Consider the following 16,190-nt stretch of genomic DNA (forward strand, 5'->3'; position numbering starts at 1 on the left):
TTCTTTCCCTGGGACGCAGTTCGAAAGCTAGTTTCCGGCTCGTTAGCCCGTCCTTCTGTGTCTACCCTGTAGATTCTTTCTAGTATATTCTTTACTGTAATAAATTCTATGTTGCACCCGTCCCCTTTTTTGTAGGCTCTGCTCAATAAGGAAACGAACTACTTTTATTATTGGACTCCCTACTTTCTTACTCGTAATGAATGCGAGCGACTCCGTGCCTGGAACGAGGTACGAGTGATAACGACGTGTCAAAGGGATTCGGTTTGGAAGAAAGTTGAAAGCTCGAAAGGTATTACAGAAAAGAATGACATCGCAAAAGAAAGCCTGTGCAGATGTTGCCGAAATCCTATTTCTCTTGCCTATTCCAAAAGCCAGTTTTCATGCCAGCCATCAAGCGAACCGGTATGCCAGCGCAAGTAAGGCACTTTCTATGGCCGAGTTCTGTATGCCCTCAAGTGGGACCTGTTCAAGTGGAAGTTTCTATACCTGGTCATACAAAAACACTTTTTTTCGAGATAGAGTTGAAGCCAGCCAGTAGCGCGCTTTACTCTTCGATTGCAAGGATCAGTTCCAGTGATTTGAACAGTAGCTTTTCTCTGTTGAGTTCATAGTTTATAATAGGTAAATTTGATGTAGAAAGAAGCCTTGTTCAAGCGAGATTGGAGACCAGATGCCACACTATAATATAAGTTGAAGCATAGATCTATTGTTTGAAGGTCCCTATCCACCACCCAAGCCTTAATTGCTAGACGAGAGTACAGCTAACCGGAAGAGCATATTTCATTAAGAGACGGGAATCCATTCCTTACTGTTATTAATTGGGGGTCATTAACATATATGAAATACATTCTTTTGGTCTACTCGAAATCGAAAGAAGTGAGTGGCACCACTACTCCTCTTTCTTTTCACTCTTTATGGCAGCAGCTAGTTCAGTGGCAGCTATCTTGCTCTCTTGATGCTCGATTCCTCAGGTTTATGTTTTCTTCAACTTATATTATAGTGTGGCGGAGTGGGAAATGAAGGCCCTTTCCTTATAAGTTTGAGTTGATCAAAGATTCTTAGCGCGAGCCATACATATAAGTTCTTATGCTAGAACGAGATAAGTACAATAGGCACTTCTTACTTATGCCTCATTCTCTGCCCCTAGCTGGAACCCTAATTATTCTTATGGACAAAAAAGTGGAAGTGATGTTTTAACAACTTTCAGTGCAAACTTCTTACATTCCTAATTGGATTCCCCTCTTCTTAAATTATTACCAGTATAGTTGCGAGCTATTTCACCCTAATCTAATGAACATTATCTCATTATGATTATGATTACCTAGCAAATTAAGGTATTACGAACTTAATATATATACGGGGTGAAATATATAGTAAGGTGACTCTTTGGTGCACTTCTGACATTAAAATTTGCCCTCTCCAACGAATTTATTATAGTATGGCGAGCAAAGGTATTCCCTCCCCTTTATAGTCGAGCCCTTTTAAGTTAAGTTATGTAATTTCTAATCTTCCTCCCCTAATTTAGAATTGCATGTGTAAAGCATCTCCTTTAAACTGATCTTTTATCTTCTATATGATATAATGAACTCCCGTACTTGAGTTAACGAATGAAAGAGCTGAGTCTGACAATTTAAAGTAGAGATCTCTTCCTTCTATACCGTCATTCATATAATAGACGTAATTAGATTAAGAGTGGAGCGACATTAATAAGTGTTTTTTCCTGACCTCTTTTCATAACTCTCTCTATCGTACCCTTGCTATTCTACTTTACCTTGAATTCTGATCCTAGTTTCAGGTTGCTTTTCGTTGCAGTCCATCGCTTCTTTGAGGTTGGGATAAGAGTCTAATTTAGTATAGTAGTATTAAAGATTAGTTTTGGCCTTCGGAAGCGCACGTCTGACTCTAATTAGCTGAGAGGAATCGCATTTGGTACGAGTGCACTTAATGAAGTTATCGAATCTAATAAAGCATTCACTCCTAACTAACTAACTTTGAGCTCAAACTCTATTTATGGGAGAGGGCCGAAAGGACTCGACCAGAAGGGAGATATACGAAAAGAGTGAAGTAAGTAACGTATGGCAGGCCCCAAAAACCTAGTAAGTAATTATGTCAATGGTGCACCTATAGTAGACTGTAGCTAGAGTCAAAAGATATCAATTTATTCGCTCTGGTTCACCGTCTATCAGTCAGAAAGGGAAAGTAGTGGGCTACCGATGACCCCCTTTAAACCGAGCTTCTATTCTAGCTTGGATCGTGCTTTCTGGTGGATTCTGTGAGTCAACTGATAACTTATTCGACGCGGGCATTGCTATGAACATAAAAGAAGGCATATGTTGCTGTTCGGAAAGGGGTGCCCACTATTTGAGTTCTTAATTTAGAGTGAGAAGTATTGAACTCTTTATATAAAGAGGTCCCAGGACCTACTCCTACATAACTGGATAAGTTAAAGGGAAAAGTAGCTCGACGCTCAGTTATGCTGAGTGCGGAATTATCAAATCAAAGGAAGCGACAAGGAGAACCCTAGGAGCTACATTATGTTATGAAGCAACATGTTCTTGAAGATCAGAAGTGCCCTAGCCCTAGTATGGAGAGTTCTTGAGACTCAACCTGAAACTTTGAGTTCGCGAAAGGGATGAATGCAGCCCTTCCAGAGTTTCAGGGCCGACTAAGAATCTAAAGAAGGAAGGCTCGCATATAGAGAATTGAGGGACGAAAGGGATGAGAGGGAGTACATATTCAGTCTTATAGCTCGTCACTTTCAGTATACGCGAGAGCAAGAGTGAGACCATAAGGAGCGAATGAGAATGACACGCGAGTTTGGAAAGAGTAAATGGTACACCATTTACGACCTCTTGCTGTAGAGTGAATGAGTCCATGTTGCTGAGAGAGGAGTTAATTCAAAGTATAAGTCTTTTTAGCGATAGGTACGAGTGAGAACTAAGTGATCAAAGATTCTTGGTAGGCTCCACCCCCAGGGCCTAAATGAATCTAACTCGAGAATTGAGCTCTAATCTCATTTAGGAGCGAATAAAGATGACGCACTCGTTTTAAAGTGGTATGAAATTCAATAGCTCAAGGGAAGAGGGGAAGAGTAAGTTAGACTTATCATATCATATATAAAGTTGTTAATTCAATTCAATATTGTAAGGACAGCATTTTGCATGGTTGTCTCAGTTGATTATAGCTAGCGTCAGAGGGCTCAAGTACCAGTAGTGAATGATGGAGTCTGGGTAGATCTAGTAGCACAGCCGAGAAGGCTATTGAACAATTTCATTTGCGCTTCCCCATTAATTAACTTGGAGCCGTATCCCTGCCGGAGTGCCCTTATCGGATTAGAAAGAACCATGCACACTGCCACCTGCTGTTCGTAAACATGGAACTAGAATAACTGATCCATCCTTTATGAAACATAATATTGCCAAGACTAATGGTGAGCACTAATTTGTGTTCTCCCTCCTTCCTCTCTCTTGCGCCTCGTTCTCATTCGCTCCTCTCCTCTATATGTGGAACCCTATCCTTCGGCTTATGAAAGGTCAATTACCTCCCCTTCAGACTCCATTAAGGAACCACACCTAAGAGGTTCTTTCATCTCCTACTACAAGGCTTTCAAGGGGGGGGGGGGGGGGGAAGATAGCGTATCCATTGCATTTCTACGTTTTTTATCATTTTCTTTATTAATCTAACTACTTGACCTTGGATTAGGTTCTCTTTCGAGCGCGTCATTATATTCGCACCTCAGCTAATTCAAGTATGTAGTTCATGGACATTTAAAACTACGAAAGATCCGCTCCTAACTTCTGACTTATGACATTACTAAGAGGGCTCATTTCACTATCGTTCGGGACCCTTTGAAGTTTAGTTTATTAAATGATTCGATTGATTCAGTCAGAGTTGCATGTGTGAAGCATCTAGCTCAAAGTGCTCTTTTATATGAAATCGAACTCGTCCACTCAAGAGCTTGAAAGAGATCTGAGGCAAAATTCAATTCCGGGAGAAGTCAATACTCAAATCCAAAGCGAAGCGGAGCTTTCTCAATCATTTCATTCAATTTCCAAACGACGGGAGATCATTCTCTTCTTTAGATAATGTAAAAAAAATCTGAATCTATTCTAGAGAGAACTAATAATCAGTCCTATCCAACTTAAAGAAGTACTAGAGATGGAACCTGCCTCCATTCATTCCTTGGGAGTGGAATTGCACTGCACCCTCTTGAACCTACGAAAGGCTTAGGTCAGTCCGAGGGGCTCCTTATGTGAGAACTCTAATGACGGGAGTGAGAATTGATATATTTAGAGAGCTAAAGAATTTAGCGAGAGGAAAGAGTATAGACTGGGTTCGACGCCGATAGCTCGAGCACATGCGAGAGGGTACATAATATAAGACTCTTCTTACTAAGGAGAGGGCCGACTATAAGGAAAAGAGTAACCTTACTATATATTTCACCATTTACGACCTCTTGCTAGGAGAGACCATATGGGATATTGTAGATAATAGCGAGACCGATAGGGAGAGAGCCGACACCGCTAATGGGATCGACCTTCTGGGATCTTGTAGGATAGAGTGAGACCAATAGGGAGAGAGAAGACCCGAGAGGGGAGAGTGAGAAAGAATTAGTCTTCGTAGTCTTCTTAGCGCTTCTTTCTTTTATAATTCATTACCCGGATGCACTTAAGACAAAGAGTGGCAGGTCCCCGTCCCCTCAGCGTATTTAATATAATATAATAAGTGCCTGACACTCCCATTCAAGGACAAAGCAGCAAGAGGAAGTGACTCTACTGAACAAACTCTGGCAAGGCACGAGTGAGAATCTCATTTCTGGAGCCAATTCAATTTGAGCATTTATGGGAAGATCTTTCGTATGAGTAGTTTTGAATAGCCATTCACTACTCTTTGCTGAGTCAAAGTGGTTAAGTGAATCATAAGACTTTCAATTTACAAACTTATAGGATTCAAAGTAAACAAAAGGGAGGAGTGGCAACGACGGGAAGGCTCACAGGCTTGACTACTGAACTTGATAAAAAGACCAAGATGCCATTAATTTACCTAAAGAAGAGTCAGTTCATGTCAAAAAGACGGGGTTTCCAACTTTACTTGAGAAAATCTATGTCCCAGTTACTTTAGTTCTTAATAAGGGGTTTCGTACAAATTTATTTACACAAGCGATAAAACGGACCGCCTGGCTTCCTTAATATGATATGGCTATGATTTGAATCTGTAATGGTGCTCCTTGTTGACTAGATATCTACTTCTACTGCCTCTTCCATCTCGTTCCTCAGTCACGCTATTCACCTACCTCAGTGTAGGCGCAATTAAGTTCATATCTTATATTTGCGGTCAACTGGAAGAACTAATGCGACCGGAACTGTTCTAAAACAGGAAAGCACTGACTCATGGTCCTTTTCGAGTCTCTTGACATTATTAGACTAGCTCATGCTGATCTGAGGTTTCCGTCTGATTTAGGGTCTCAAAAGTGCTTCAAAAGTAGTCTTTGTCTTTATTGCAGGTTAAATTTAATGCATAAAAAGATAAGAGAAAGAAGTGAAAGTAGAATTTAAAATAGAAAGAAAGTGAACCACAATAGAGCTAGCTCTTCACCATGAAAGATAAAAAAAAGATAAAGATATGTACGTATAGTAAGAATGCATATGAAACCCTATTGAGCTCTTAATGATCATTCGCTCCTCTCTCTCCCAATAATGACTTTCTAACTCGCGTGTCCCATTATCATGAACTCCATTAGGTTAGATCCCTCCTTAGATTAAAGACCCCTTAGGGTCAAAATGCTAAATATCCTATATGGGCTGACCTAGTGACCGAGACCTAGTTTATGTGATTTAAGTAATGATCATTCAGTCTTGATAGGGTACCTATTCCCATAGAGACTGGAGGAGAGTGAAGGGTTGACCCTACCTGCCCCCATAAGCCGGAGAACGAGAAAGTCAAAGCCGCGCACAAGACGAACCTGAACTTTGATATGAATATACTTTTGACTAATTATATTAGAATACTTAATTTCATCAATCTGATCTAAATAAGAATCTATCATATGGTGCCCTCTCCTTTGCAGTCGAGCCCTCTCAGTGCCAGCTTCTTATCTTATATGAATTTAGTCCCTCTCGCTGTCGCTCGAGCCCTTTCGGCCCCCAGCAACAGTCGGCTATTCATAACTACTCAAGATCGGGCCTCTCCCTTATGGTCGAACTCTTATATACCCTTAGTCATAAGAGTCAACCTCGGCAGCTAATTTATGTAATTCCTAATTAGGTTCCCACGGGACCTTTCATCTTGAAAAAAAATCATTATCATGAATCAGTTCTCATTTGAATTAATAGAGTAGCATCCAGGAAAGACTGATCTTGTCTCTTCAATTCAACTTGATTGAAAGGATCTTAATAAAATTGACCGGCTTCGCGGCTAAATTCAAATATAAAGACTCTAGGCCTTGCAAACGCATAAAGGCTTTCTCGATCATCACTTTCATGAATTCAATATCAGATCTTGAGTAGGAGTCCTAATTTAATTTCATATGATTCTATTCTATATACAAGAAAGATGAAGGAGAGCTCAAATAAAAATCTTCATAAGGGCATAATAGAATATAAAGAGATTCTTCCAAGTTCTAGTTCAGGAGAGTGATTTAACCAGAGCTTTAATTACTCAGGTACGAGTGAGAACGAAGGGGGGGATTCAGATACATATAGTAGTCTTATCTACCAGTAGTGAGCTCTAATCTAAATCAAATCAAATCAAAATGGGCTCATTCTAATATCTCAGACTAGTCTTCTTTTTGCATCGAAATAAGGTAAAGGGGGAGTTGGACGACCGAGACCGAGAAATTCAAGGGACGAGAGAAGAAGAATCCAAACGATATAATGATAATTCTTTTCATAACATAAAGGGGAAAGATCCTTCTACGTTAAATTACTATAGCCATTTAAACAGTATAGGAGAAGCTCAAATCAAGTCTTGTATAGTCTAGTCTTTGACGCCAATATATAGTAAGGCTAAGGAGAGGAGCGAATGAGAGCTCAACTGATAAGGTAAGGAGAAGGAATCAAAAGGCTCGCCATACATATAAGTTCGTCGGAAGGAAAGACTCAATCGTACGACCTGTTGCTGAGAGGCGAATGATCAAGTTCTTTTATTTGACGCACGACACCAACGGGAGAGAGGTAGAGTTCAGACTTACGAATAAAAGTCAGACTGTAGCTGAGGGACAGGGACTTATCTAATTAAGTAAAGAAAGAGGATAGCTCCTCCATAAGTCCGAGGGCCGACAGGGCTCGACTTACCAAGGAGAGGGTCTCAAATAGCCAGACCATAAGGGAGATTAAAGACGCCTATAGGCTCGACTGGAAAGGAGAGGGAAGAAATGAGTCTTATTACTGATTTGTATAAGTCTATATTGGAGCGATATCCGAGTACAAGGCGGATCTTTAGGAATTTGGAAGAGTTCTTCCTGAAAGGCCTTGAGCCCTAGTCCGGAAATTGAAAGTCTACAAAGGAAGTCTTTCCCTCAGCAAGAGTAGTTCATTGCAATTCTACTTTAGATCTTCCCCTCCCCTTAGCTTAGCTTATATTGTAGAGCAATAAGACAGACTTGAGACGTACTCCCTCAACGGTCGATCCACCCTTGGCCCTCGGCACCTCTTACTCAATACATTACTAATCTGGTGAACCTCTACCTTATTCTTGGCACAAATTACATTCTAAATGAGGTTCAGGGACCAAATTAATTCTCTCGCTTTTTTGTTTCAAATGCCCCAAGAATTAGATATCAAAGGATAGGGTAGAGCAAAGATCTGAATTGAATTTAATACAACTTTAGATCTGCTCGGAAACTTAAATTAAAGAAAAGATATTCGATGCACTTATGTAATTCCTAATCTTCCTCCCTGAATAAAAAGACTAAAAAACATCATTCTCTCTCCTGAAAGCGGGCAGATCGGAGGGTCTTCCTTTTTCCTCCCTGACTAAAGGGGAGGGACTCCCTAAGAGCAGACTCCATCTCACGCACGTTCGGGAAAGTAAAGAGGCGCTTGAGATGCATTTAAGGAATGATAATTTGCCCTTTCGCGCTTCAAATACAATCTGACCACTAATGACATTCCTAATATTCCTACCCGAACAGAATTAGATCCTTATTATTCTATCGCAAGCTCACTTAGTATATGATAAAAGATGCTTCCGGACCACTAAACTGGAAAGTTAGAAAAGAAGCTTACCCGAATGAATCTATTCTGGAGGGAATCAAATGCGTCGTGACCCACATTCCGAAGAGTACTTCCCTGACAAAATTCTCATTAAAATTCTCTAGTTATGCATGAAGCATATTCCTAATCGTGAGATCTGAACTCCTGAGGTGCTCGACTCAATCTAGAGTTTATACGAGTTAATGCATCCATGAACTACGTAGGTCAGATAAGGGGAGCCTCCACTGGTTCTATAAAGTGAAGGATCTTTATGCGGGTATGAAAGAGCTCTCTAATTCGCATATTTAAAAGTTAGGGTATGCAATAGCTCGCCATACATATAAGTTCTAGCGAGAGGGACAAAAAAGGCTCGAGCAATAGCGAGAGGGACGCCCTAAAATAAATATAAGTTGAAAGATCAAATTATAGACTGTTTTGGTAAGTTAATTAAAAAGATAGGAAAGCACAATAAAAGATGAAGCCGGGCAAAAGCTAGTTAATAGTCTGATCCGGTGCCACTAAGCTTGAATCTAGTGCACGTCGCGTACTTCTTGGTCAATCCTGCAACTAGAATCTAATCTAATTGGGTAATGAGCTCCACCCGAGATACGCAAACTCTTATTATAGAATCACAAATCCTAATTTATTATCTGAAATCTGCATTTCTTACCCCAGTCGTGAATGAGTCCATTCCACTCCACCCTTTATAGTCGAGCACTCTTATTCCCTCTCGCGGACCCCCATTTCATAGCCGTTCTTACCCAGTGTATGCTTACCTTATCACATAAGATAAAGAATAGCAGAACTTGCCTAGCAATCCTGGTTCGGGCGATCCCTTCAAGAATGTAAAAGACCATAGAGGATAGAAAGCACTTCGATCCTATAATCTAAGGGTGGACCTAGTCACCGAGACCATTACTTTAATAATTAATAATTATAGTTTATAATAAGTCTGAGCCGCGTACAAGACAAGAAAGAACCTGAACTTTGATATGATAAGACTTTCTTTAATCACATCCGTGTTCTTTATAAATTAGAATATTTAGATTATGTGCCCTATCCAAAGTTAGGGAGCTATTTCATTTAAGACCCTAGACCTTTCTTGGAAGCTTGCCAAGGACCTACCAGAAAGAAAAGTAGATTCATTCTAAACTCTAAAGTCGAATAAGAATATGAATATATGGAACTCACTCTTGAAAGAGAAGCAAGGAAAGGAAAAAAAAAGATGAAAAGATGGAAGGGAAGACTGATAAGCATAAGTGTAGTTGGTGGTCCCTGGTACGCAAAGAAAGGAAGGAGTGAGAACTCAGTCTCGACCCCTTCTGGTAGAACCTATCCTGGAGTCTTCAATCAGCAACAGTCTTAATGGCTTTGGGCAATGAACTCTATCCCAGTGGGTAGATCCCAGTCGGCTATCTACCTATGGTCTCACGCTTCCTTATTATCGCTCCTCTCCTTAAATTACAGTATTGCTCGTTATTTTGGACTCTCCCCCTTTAGGTCTCCTTTTGGGGTCGTCAAATGGTACACCCCGTATATATATTAAGTTCGTAATACTATAATTTGCTGCGAGTAATAATAATAATAATAATGATAATAAGTGATAAAATATTCGACGTGACGAGTGCACTTAATTTTAATAAGTTCTCGTTTTAAAGTTAGGGGTACTCAATTTAGATTTTCTTACCTGAACGGGGATAGCCTTTTCTGAATTGGCTGATGTGGGTTCGTCGGAGGGATAAGTGGAGCGGACCAGACCAATAGCGAGAAAAGAACGAGACTGAAGAAGCGAAGCTACATATCAACTGATCAGAGAGACAAGATCACTATTATCTTATCCTTATATAGCTTGACTCTATTCCGGACCTCGCTTTGAGTTCGAGTTCGTGTTCTTGTCGCTGAAAACTTACTAAATGAAGGGCGAGAACTAAAGCAAGAGTTGAGTGTTCTTGTCGTGCCCTGCCTTCGCATTCGTTCCACTTCTCGGCTGCTTTCCATGAACTCTGATCCCCTCCGCATCTGAGCTCTGAAGAGTTGAGTGCTTCGTGCCGGTCTCCACTCCTCTTTCGTCCCGTTAGGGCTGAGTGCCGGTCCTTAGCCACCCTTTCTTCGTGAAAAAGCTACTCGCACCTTTCAGTCATCTTTGATTCTTCGTTCATTGGTCTGATCCATGATTCCTGAATTTCCAGAAAGCACTGGACCTGAAGATGGGCCGAGGACCTGATCGATGCGTCATTACAAGAGCTCCTGAGCTGCGAATGAAAGGCATCATTGCACTCGCTCCTGAGCGATCGAATAGAAGGAACGAGTGTAACGACGTCATTCGCTCCTTTTAGGTGCATTTTACAAGTCATTGCGCTATCTATGGTTTGCCTAAAATAAAATAAATTCCGCCTACAAGTCATTGCGCTATGGTCTTCCTTTCCTGGGCCGGAGATTGATCCAGAACAAGCAGAGCTGTTAGAGGGCCTAGGTTGGGAGGGGATGAGTCTGCCCTCTGACTGGCTTCGAGAGCATCTAACTGATCTATCTCCCCGTCACTGATCTCTGAGTCCGGCTTCTCTGGCTTGAGTTTAGTGTGCGTGCCCTGCCTTCGCATGAGCATGAATTATAGTCAGCCCATCCCCGAAACTCATCTCATTTGAACGGAGAACTCATCTCTTCTCATCCACTTTTAACTACTTTTGCGTATATATGGGACTGAATTTCGAGCTTTGAAGAGTCCTTCTACGAGTGAGACTGGTTTCTCAGCTATCAAGGACTGCTTTTTCAGGAGCTGAGCCTCTCACCGTTCGGCTTCCCACTTGTAGAGCGCTACTACTTTAGCTATTATATAGGACTGCTTAAACTCTTGCATTGGACTGCGACTAGGTAGGCATGAAACGGACTGCGACTAGGTAGGCATGAAACTCCTTCGCATTGAACTAGGCATGAAACACTCCTTTGAAGTTGGACTAAGCACTCTACTGGAGCAGCTCTGTAGGACTCTTTCTGCAGCTCTGTTGGACTCACTCAGCTCTCTTATAATAAGATTGCTTATTGAACAAAAGAATCCAATGAACTGAACTGAAAGAATCAAAGGTTCAATAGAAGGAGATCGGAATAGAACTCAAAAGAGGTAATGAGAATCTACTTCCTCTCGTCTGCCTTGGGCCCTTGCCGGAGTAAAGAAAGAAGATGAGTCAGCGAAGGTAGAAGTAGTTCATCAGTAAACACTCTTCGGCATGGGAAAGATATCTGTCACCGAAGGAATGAACTTGCACCTGAAAGAGTAAGCTAGTTCACCCGCTAGCTCAGTCCAAATATCTCTCGTAGCGGACCGCCTCATATAACTAGAAGAGAGAGAAGAGGCCCAACGATTCAAAGTTCTTTCGCACGCAACTAAGAAAGAGGAAATTCTTACATGAAGAATTAGGTAACCCTAGCCTTTTCTCTCCCCTTGAATTTAATTTCTGTTTATGCATTTTACCCTAAAAACATGGAATTGTAGACTAGACTCCAATATATGAAGTTAGTCTAAGATTGAACACTACTATTCTTTCAATATGCTCGGAGCAAATGTAATTACGAATTATCTTACCCTAGCCGGAAGGAAGTTTACTTTGGCCGTCGAGCGCGTCTTAGATTTGATCACTTTATTCGCGTCAAGCAAAGGGAATTCAGGTAGAATAGGAAGAGGCTCGCATATCATTTTGGGGGAGCTCAGAGGTATGGTTCAGGTGAAGGCAAAAAAATTAATAACTGAATTGTTTGCGAGGTTATAGTGTTAGGGAAGGATTGAATTAATCAATTGAGTTTAATCAAAAGGAGATAAATAGCCCCAAAGGCCCCACATTCATAATATAAGTTCTAATCCGCCTGTATATAATATAAGTACCTCTGCTACAACTTACTAGATTTTTGGGGAGATAAATAGCCAAAGGGGCTATTTACGACTAAGGAGATAAATAGCCCCAAAGGCGTAGACTAACTGTATATAATATAAGATAAGTACCTCTGCTACGCAGAGGCATATAAATAGCCAAAGGGGCTATTTACGACTAAGAGTAGTTTTTTTTTAATCTTAATAGTAACTGAAGATCCATATAATAATTCAGTATAGTAGTAAAGTAAATTCCTTCTTTATGTTAAGGCTAAATGGAGACTCCTTCATTCAGATATTAGACTGAGGGACGAAGAGGGATCGAAAAAGAGAGCAGGGAAAGAGGGGCGAGACCCATGGGAAAGTGTCAATCATACACCATGGTTAGACTCTTGCTAGAGAGACAAACGAAGGGGGGTTTCTTTATTCTTATTCATATAGAAGTCTTCGTATTAGAGTAGTAATCTGAGGAGCTTCAATTTTAAGATCTGAAAGTTCGAGTACTCCCCTTATGGTCTTGCAACTATAGTAGTACTACCTATCGGGAGCGGGCTCCCTTATTAGACTGAGAGCTCTGACATGCCCACTCCCTATCTTTAAAACGAACCCTTTCGAGCTGCAATTGACTATATTTGTTCAAAAAAAACTACGAAATGAGATTACCTACTTATATTCATTTAGTAGGCTATATCCCTTAATTAGATGGTTGAGCTCTTATATACGTATTCCCGTCCTGACCTGTCTATACTAGTCCCTACGTGGTTCATTCATGAGTCTCAATTTTCCATTAACATATTTAATTTCAGAGAGCCCTATGCATATAGTATTTCTGGGTCAAAATCCTTAATGAAAGTTTAATCAGATGTGCTTCTCTTTCTGCTTCTGACTTTCATTTTTTTTTTATGAAAAGGTTGTCAATGCCTTCACCTAAATGCTCTTTCATTTCTTTCCTAAATGAACAATTTCGTGTCTTAAACGATAGCTAGAGGATAGAAGCTCTACTTTTTAAGTAAGGGGTGGAGCGCACTTCTTACATTCCAAAGCAATTAACTTAACTTTTATTATAGTTGCTGAGCGATCGAATAAGGGTAACGGGTTCTAATGATGCGGATGAAATGAGTTTAGATCTTCCATGTCTCCTTCGCAAGCTCCCCTCAATGGGATAGTAGATTTCAATACAAGAGCACCCGGGCAGAGAATTTTTGATGTAATTTGTTCGCTTCCGAGGATATAAAAGAGCTCCTCTGACTAAGGAGAGGTGTGAGGATGCCTTTCCCTCATATATACATTCGTATAGTACGCTCAAGGTTTGAATTCAAGGATCTGACATAGCTCTACTATAAAGGAGAGGGTTGAAATGTGAGCGGAATTTATATTTGCAAGAAATGCTATTCAATAATGAGAGGCGGGTACGAGAGAAGAGCGAATGATAATTCAATTAAGAACTTTTGTAGCGGGTCTTAAATTGCTCTAAAGTAAGAAAAGAGTCAATGGTCGAGCACTTTGATCGTCCCTCTCCCAGATGATGGTCGAGCTCTAAAATTCCCTCATACTATTCAAAGAAGCCAATCCATGAACGGAAAGGATAGGGAAAGAACCATAAGTTAATGAAAAGAAAAGCGTTTTTAGGAAAGCACACTCAAAGAGGAAGCAGGGCTCAAGCTCTGAAGTGCTCAGGGTCAGTTAGGAGCTCAAAAACACGCGCGAGTTTGGGGTTGGGAGTGAGAGTACGTATAATAGATAAGAGTCTAACGCTTTCCAGTTATTAAATCCTAAGAGAGGCTCAACTTCCTAATCCGAGGAAAGAGTGAAGACTGACTAATTGGAGGAGCGCATAATGAAAGATTTTGAGCGCTCCAATAGAATAGAGGGAAGAAATGCAGATTTTAGATTAGATTATATTAGAAGAGTTTGCCTTAGAGACAATTCAGATTTGAGTGACCACTCATACCTTTCTTTACTTTAGTGCTACTTCCGAAGTCAAAGGTCTTCTAGACTAGACTGATATATGAAGTTCTTACTTATGAGTCTCAGATTCAAAACGAGTCAAGATCTGCCCCTAGTAGTCTTTATCGCACGTGACCTCGGGCCTCTCCTGAGTAGTCGAGCTCTAAATTCCCTCGTACTTTATTCTCCTATATTGACCTAGTCACCGAGACCTTGTTAGTTACATAAATTTATTTAATTGTGAGACTTTATCAAAAGTCAGAGCCGCGAACAATAAAGAACCCAAACTGAAGCTTAACTTTTTTATATGAATAGACTTTCTTTATCCGTGTGATTTTAGAATCAAAATCTAAGATTTTTTGTGCCCTACCAGCTCTCTTTTTTTTATATTATCTAACTCTATCTCCCTCTCCCGTATGGTCGAGCCCACCTTAGGATTTCCTCACTTTTTATTTTATATTTCTCGTCCCTATCCCTTAGTTTCAAACTAGCCCTGTCGTACCTCTCGTTCTTTCGCTATTATATAAATGATGACTCTATATCAATTCTAACTAGCCCCTCTCCTATCAGTCGAGTACTTTCTTCCTCGTATTATTCTTTCGAGCTCTTTGGGATCCTCTCCTTATTCACCTTATCAGGTCTTTAATCTCCCTTATGGTCGATCTCTTTCATATCATATCCTTGGATTAGCTTATTAGCTTATCTTATCTAGCTCTTTTATAGCCTAGGAACTGAAAGGATTACTAATGGGGTTACCCTATCGTTCGGGAAAAGAGAAGAGTGACGTTTCGTTTTTTTTTCAAATCATTTTCATTATCTGCATTTGCCCCGCATTATTCTTCTCTCGTTCGCTTCCCCTCATCAAGAGTGGTTCATTTCTATTCATAACTACTTTTTTATCTGCCGTTAGTCGTATATTGTCGAGCTATTTGAGACTAGATCCCTGATGGTCGATCCCATATACAGTCGTTCATGGCTATAGTTCTTTATAACTACTCTACTTTAGATCTTCCCTCAGTCTTGAATTCAAAACTACGAAGTTGCTCTCGCTCGTACCTCAGTACTTCAGACTTCAGACATTCAGTCCTCTCTTAAATCATAATCCTAATTATGAGAGTTGCATGTGTAATGCATATCGCAAATTGTCATCTTTTCTATGAAATTTCACTCCTTATTTATTCGACTTAAAGTTTTGATTGTTCAAAGCTTGGATCGGGCGGGTCATGCGGGTCCAGATAAAAAACTGGAATTAAATATATGAACGACGGGGGATTCATCTCCTCTTTATATAAAGTGATTCATATATTCCATTCGTATTATATAGATATATATACATTATATATATCTATATAGAACTCCCATTCGGAGCAAAAAGAGAAATCCAAAGAAAGGCGAATTCTCATATCATATACAACGTCTTATATACCTTTCAGATCAAGATTCATATATTAGACTTTCCGATGACGCACCCATGTGATTAAATAAAGTATATTCATATCTAAGAATAAAGTCTTCAAGTCTAATTAAGTGCTGGCTACCCTCTCCCCTCATAACGTGTAGCCTGGCCGAGTGCACATCCGCTTCTTCCTTCGGATAAGTCATTATAATGACGAGAGAGAGAGCGGGTCTGAATCTAATTTATACAATTGAATTAGATCTTTCGTTTCATCCTATACTATTATAATCTAATCTAGTCTAGTCTAACTAGAATTATAGCTGGAGTCTAGGCAGATCTCAAGTTTAATAGCAATGAAATTACCTTTGAAGTAGTTGCCTGGGACCTAAAGAAAGTGAGGGAGAAGGCTATAGGAATGGGACAGACTTTTGAATTAATATTTATAGTCACGTTACGCAAGATCTAAACTAGACAGACCACTGACCGGATCCAGAATTAGTTTGAACTCACTTAAGAGTGGGTGGATAGGAGTAGAGGAAGGAGAGGGCACAAAAGGGACCATGATGTGATTCAATCAAGCAATAATAAGAAAAGTGCTGTTTCGTTTGATATGAGTATACTTGCAACTATATAGATTATAATAAAAGAATTATTGAGTGTTATAAAAATTATAATCTCACATTTTTCTTCCCTCCAGTCGTTCATGGACATGAAGTCTACTGATCTTCCCCTCAGTTCTGAATGGACATTAAAAAAAGCACTTTAGATCTACCCTCTCCTTGGAACTTATATG

This window comes from Curcuma longa, chromosome 1, assembly GCF_044706935.1.
Source record: "Curcuma longa cultivar G26 ecotype Majalengka, Jawa Barat chromosome 1, ITB_CL_G26_1.1, whole genome shotgun sequence".
Lineage (NCBI taxonomy): Eukaryota > Viridiplantae > Streptophyta > Magnoliopsida > Zingiberales > Zingiberaceae > Curcuma > Curcuma longa.